This window comes from Apis dorsata, unplaced genomic scaffold (genome assembly GCF_000469605.1).
Source record: "Apis dorsata unplaced genomic scaffold, Apis dorsata 1.3 scaffold_534, whole genome shotgun sequence".
NCBI classification, from domain to species: Eukaryota; Metazoa; Arthropoda; class Insecta; order Hymenoptera; family Apidae; genus Apis; species Apis dorsata.
Genome location: NW_006263756.1, coordinates 107,473 through 114,344, shown reverse-complemented (window position 1 = coordinate 114,344; position 6,872 = coordinate 107,473). Strand labels below are relative to the sequence as shown.

At 22.6% G+C, this 6,872-nt stretch overlaps 1 long non-coding RNA gene across 4 annotated transcripts in view; it reads left to right on the top strand.

The window, feature by feature from the left end:
* Positions 1–6,872, top strand: part of LOC102678179 — a 285,716-nt gene that overhangs the window by 176,061 nt on the left and 102,783 nt on the right. The window contains exon 3 of one of the 4 annotated variants that reach the window (XR_004151230.1): positions 5,209–5,267. The exons of 2 other annotated variants lie outside the window; for them this stretch is intronic. This is a non-coding gene — a long non-coding RNA (uncharacterized LOC102678179). Of the gene's footprint in view, positions 1–5,208; positions 5,419–6,872 lie in introns of those variants that run through there. One more of the 4 variants, XR_004151228.1, reaches the window with a different exon arrangement.

Genomic DNA, 6,872 nt, shown 5'->3' with positions numbered 1-6,872 from the left:
CTCTCTCTCTCTCTCTCTCTCTCTCTCTCTCTCTCTCTCTTCTTGAGGGTAAAATTACATTTTAATTCAAACGTGGTAACCGGTGACGGACACCGGAAACGCGTGTAATATTTTTCGAGATGAGGGATCCTTTTATGCGGGCACAAAGACAATATAAGTCGTTCCATCTTTTTTTTTTTTTTTATCTTTATATACTGGGATAGTCAAAAGTTTAATAACGGTGTTATCAAATGAATGTCGCTAAAAGTGTTAGCTTGTTCGAAAACAATTTGCGAACTCGCATGATGATAATGGACGAAAACAATCGTTAAATCTCGAGGTTCGCAAACAGTTATGAATAATTGTGAAGAGAATAAATGTTAAATTAACTAAACGAACAATCAAGTAGATTGTTTTTATCTTTTGAGAGGTTGAAAATCTGAGAGATACAATGGTTCACGAAAGTACACACTTGTGTAAATGAAACTGTTAACACCGTTAACATTAAAAATATCAGATTGCGATATGTGTAAGAAGAAGTCAGAAAATAAGAAAATATTGTTGTGATTGTATAACATATATTTATATCAGAAAATTAATTTTTTTTAATTGAGTATTTCTTTTATTGAAAAAGATGAAGTGAATTTTTAAAGTTTCTTTTCATTTTTTAAAAATATAATTTTATAATGATGCGAGAGTAAAATTTTAAATCACAAAATGTTTAGATTTTATTCTATCATCGTGTTGTAAAAATATAGTATTTCAGACAAAATAATTCTTATAAAAAAACGCTTTTAGAATTGATTTCCATAAAAAGAAATTACTCCATGTATAATTCATTATATTATGTATAATATAAATATAAATTATATTATATATATATTATACATATTATATATACATATAAATTTTTACTAAAGTTACATATATTATTATTTTAATTAATATAATATTTAAAATACATGTATGTATATGTACAATATAATAATATAATATTATGATTAAATTAAGTTAGGTTAAGACTAGGATTATGAAAAAATAAATTAAGTATGTATATGAATAAATAATGAAGTGAAATTAATTGTGTATTATTCGAAATTAGAGAATTAGAAAATTAGAGAATATTATTTTTGGAATATATATAATAAAATAAGTTATTGAAATAAATTAAAAAATTATAAATTATAAATTTATAATTAAAATTGTCTATTAATACAATTGAAAAATTTACTCGTTAACAATAAAAATATGATCAAATATCATATTCATTTGCACATAAATATAAAATATTTCCATTTGATAATATATTAAACTTTCTTATATATTAAACTTATATATTAAACTTTCATTTGCCATCTATATTTTTGGTTTTCTTTAATTTTCTCGCCTTTTTTCGGTTTTAATCATTATTGAATTATATTTTAATTATTTTCTTCCAACTCATTTGTTCAATCGAAATTCTCATAGAATTATTTAACAATGTATTGAAATAACGAATATAATGGGGAAAATGGAGTGAAATTATCGATTCTGCGATTCATATGCTGATCTGAATTACGTAATGGAATATTGAGATGTAATGGATTTAATAGGTTTTCACGTTTTCATAATTTCATTTATTATAATATTTGTAGCTGAATTTTAATTAAAAAAAAAAAGGAAACAGATATTTTATGATTTAATCATAAAATATAATTAGTTTTTATTTTAAAAAGACAAAATTTTGAAATATTATATAAAGAATCAAAAAAAATTGCTGAATTTATCTAATTTTTTATCGAAAAACAGTTTTCAAAAGTAAATATTTTAAAAATATCCATATATCACGAATATGAAATTTTTTACATTAATGATTTATAATTAAAATTCCAACTCAAGATATTTAAAATAACTTAAGATATTTTTCAGAGTTTTTCAGAGTTTGAATTTAGTTCATCAGAATTTGATATTGCACATTGTTATATAGTAAAAATTGGATAATTGTACGAAAATTGAGAATCAGGAATTGATGAAATAGTGAAATCGAAATTTAATCCCATGATTTGATCAAAATTCGAAGTCAGTAGAAAAAGATAATAAATGAAAAAAAAGAGCGAAAATCAAAATAAACATATGAATGAATTTTTCTGGTAAAAAAAATCCACACTATTTGAGCAAATATTATAAATCTTTTCATGTTCAATTGTTCGGTTTTTTCTATAATATTTGACATCACTGCTCGCACCATATTTATAAATATGTTGTTTTCAAATATTAAAAAATGATTATTTTGTTATTGTTATAAAATTATTCGATTGTAGAATAATTTTTTTTATTATTATATTATTTGAATACATTTTATAAATTATAAATTAATATTGCTTGCAATTATTGTAATAATTAAAATTATTTTGTTTTCAATAAAATATATTTTATTTTTTTATAATCAGTATTATTTTTTGATAATCATTTGCAACATTATGAAACCTACTATTATAAAATATCACCATTAAACCAAGAAATAGTTCTTCAATTTTCTTCAAAACGAGTGACAATGAATAATTTTTTGAAAATTTTCGAAATGCGAAATATTTAAATTTTCGATATTTTTAAATATTTTGGATAAAAGAAAATTTACTACAAATAATAAAGTACTTATTTCTTTTTAGATTATTATAGAATCAAATTAGGAAATTTCTATGAATATTTAAATTTCAAAAAAGATATATACATATTCAATTGGTTCGATATATTGACAATCGATAATCATTGAATCAAACAAAGAGTACATCATTTTTTGATGGTTGAATATACCTCAACTAGCGACAGAACAATAAAACGAAAATCGTCTATCATTGCTATACACGTTTCCAATTGTACCTATCACGATTGTAACCGTACTACTTCGATCAAAACAAGCGCAACTCGCTTCCTGAATGAAACGATCAATAAAAATATGTTCTTTATGTTTCGATTTATTTTTTACAGGTTTGAACAATGTCGATTTTTTACCAATATTTTATTTGTAATAAATCTGTAAAATATATTATATTTCGCGTCTTCTTTTGAATTTTGAAATATTTTTTAATCAAAATGAATATCAAATAAAATTTAAATGTTTCGATTTCTCTCGATATAACTTCAATAAAAGAAAATTATATATTTTAAATTTTAATCTTTTTAAAATTTTAATTTGAAAAAAACGAATTTAAATTTAAATTGAAATAAAGCAAGAAATAATAATATGATCCTCAATTTTATATTTCATTTAAGAAATTAAATTAAATTGTTCAAAATTTAGATAAACTAATAAAGTTATGTTATAAAAGAAAAATAAATTTCAATTAAATTTATCTATTATAAAAATATATATCATTTTATAAAAATACATAATATAATAATATATTAATAAATATGTTATTTATATTATATATTTATAACTTATAAATATATTATAATATATTTATTATAAATATTTATTACAAATATTATAATATATTTATTAAATATAATAAATATATATATATAATATATAAATATAATAAATATAAATAAATTATTTTTTTAGGAATTTTCATAAAAGAGAGAGCAATATGAACAATAATTCTTACCAATAATAATAAAAAAATAATTTTTTGATTATGTTTATTCGATTATTAATAAAAAATACTTAATTTTCTTTTTCATACATTCTAATATCTTTTATGGTTTTCGAGGGCCAATATATTTACATGTAATTTCGAAAATTTTTAATGCATATTTCCATAGAGCTATATTGGTAAATAATAGTCACCACAAAATTAAAATTACATCATATTATATTATGTTATCAAAAATTCCACTCAAGAAGAATCTCAATATCTGAAACATCAGAAGATGAGTTTTGAAACTCACATTCTATATTTATTTCAGATTTAACGCTCTTGCATAGTTTAACGGCATTCTTAAATATCTTCTTTAAGTTCTTTAAATATCTTCTTTATCTTTCTTATGATTTTCGAGGGCGAATATATATTAATACATAGTTTCGAAAATTTTTAATTTATATGGAAAATATAGATAATCGATTAAACTTATTTATATTATTATTATTATTTATTAAATATCGATTCTATTTACCTTTTATCAAATATATTTCTATTTGACTTTTTAAATTTTTTAATTTATAAAAAATATTTATTTCTTGGATAGGCAAAAAAATTTTGCAATTTTTTGCAAATTAAACTATTATATTCATTATTAACATTTAATATAAATATACTTTGTTTTAATAGATAAAACATTATAATTTATTTTTAAATATTTTTATTATAGATATGACAATCACAAAAGAATCAATTGATCAGTAGAAAAAAATTATAATATTACAGTTTCTGCTGTTTCAATTTCTTTCAATTTAAAAATATATAAATATTAATAAATTTATAATTTATATTATATAATTCATATAATTAATTTAAATATAATCATATAATTATTCAATCTCAATTTCATTTCTAATTTTTCTCCATTTCAAAATTTTAATATGAATTTGAATTTAAACCGAAAGTAGAAGATATTTATATTTCGCTACGAATTTGCATATATAATTTTAATGTTTAAATTTTAAATTTCAACATTTACATATTATAAAATTTTAATCCCGAATGAAAATGGCGCGCTATTAAAGATAACGAATGAAAATATGAAACATGTTTCACCGTCCATTTCTCGATCCATTTACCATCCTCCCACCTGACATCTTTTGTCCCAAAATAAGAACAAAACGAAGCAAAGTTGGTAATAAGTCCTCTTGGCCGGAACAAAATGCACATTACCATTTCTTCCATTCGTATTATCTTCGTCCTTTGTTCTACCGGACTTCTTTCTAGTCGCTCGCCGATTTTTCAGTCAAAATAACTTCTTTTCTCCGCCGGCCGACTTATCGCGCTGCTAATTTCGCGAGGAAACGAGTCTAATTTTTTCGTCGCTCGAGGCACGTGCAACAGAATTCCAAAAGGCGCCACTTATCACCCTGTTCAGATCTAAACGACGAAAATCCTTTTTAAAATCCTTTTAGAGGAAATACTCGGTGAGTCAAGAGAGCTGGTGGAATTATAATACATATTTTTATTATTCTATTACCATGAGAATAATACATTTAAGAAATACAATTAAGAAATAAAACTATTATTAATTATTCAATTATGTATAATTCAATATGATTTGCTCTTTCGTTAACAAGATTTTTCTTGCAGATTTTTGTTACAGAAATACGAAGATACCAAAGGAAAAGAGAAAAGAAAGAGATTCACCGAGAGATTGACACGGTAAGCGTGTCATTTTATTATGCTATTAAAAGAGTAACATGGACGATAAGATGGAAACAATATAACACAATTTAACATTTTTGCAAAATAAAAATTTATGATCAATATATCTTTATTTTCTTTTTTTAATAGTTATGATTCAAATGAACAACCATTAAATAATTAAATTCTACAATAATTATAATATAAATTTCTTACTATAATTAATATTAGTAGTAAATACAAAAATATTAAAAAATGTTTAGAAAAGAACATTACTTTTTGATAACATATGATAATACATCATATATAATATACGATAATAATTTTCTAAATGAAGAATATAATTCAAAATTAACGTGTCAAAATTAAAAATGAACTTTACTTCAAGATCACAATAAATAAATAGAAAATTACATTATGTAAATTATATTTCAAAATAAATTTAATTATTCTTTCTTAATTATTCATTATATATAATATTATGTATAAATTATAAATTTATATTAATAATAAATTTGAGTTATTATGAAATACTATTAATATATATTTATGGAACACCTTTGGAGATTTGTTTTTAGAGCTCAAAATATATATATAGTTGGTATATAGTTGGTATAAAAATGTCCAGTTAAAGCTTATTTACTAAGTTGCAAGCAATTTTTCGGATTAAATGAAACGAAGGCGAAAATAGAATGCGACAGTATAACAGAGACTATTGTATTCTTTTTCTTTTCTCTCTCTTCGTCTAACACAAACTTAAATAAATAAATTAAATAAATTTTGATATTTTTCTAAAAAAGTATATTAATATCCCATAATAAATTTAACTTCTTTTATAATTTAATAAAATGTAGCTTAATGTATAACGAATAATTCGATTTATAAAATATTTTGATTCACAGAAAAAGAATAAACAAAATTATAATTTTATTAAGATTTTCGATTAATTGTAAAATTCAATCCTCATGAAATGAATCTTTTGTATTTTATTTAAAATGAATTTACAAATAACGAGTTAAACTTAAAATCCAAAATTATTCCATAACAATAATTAACCGTATTGATGAATTTTTGCTCTGCCAAAACACTAATTTAAAAGATATTTAAAAAAAGTCGAAAGAAATTTGTCCAAATGATCAAAAGAAACTGTGATATTTATATTTTTCTTGATCAAATCCTCCCTTTTAAATAGAGTTCCCTTCGTGGCAAATTTCAATTTCATTCCTCCGTTTCGCGAATATCGAAAATTCTGCGCGCGGCAAGAAGAGAAGAGGAAAGGCGAGGAATTACATTCGCGTTATGTGATCTTGGCGAAAACGTAGAAAACGTCGACGAGAAAATCCTGCGGCGTCCATAGAGTAGGTGTACACAACCGTGAACAAAATGACGCGCGTTCATAACCGCGTCCATTTCAATCCTCTTATTTCCAACGCATCGAAACCTTTCAGCTTTGGGAAACGCAACATTTTGGATAAACGAATGCAACGTTCGCGTAACTATCTGATCACCCTTCCCTTTTAGGCGCTTTTGAAAATTACGAATTACTGGAAATGTGAAAGGGATTTGCGTCTGCATTTGGAAATGTTAAATCGAATTCTAGGTTACACATGTATGTATGTATGG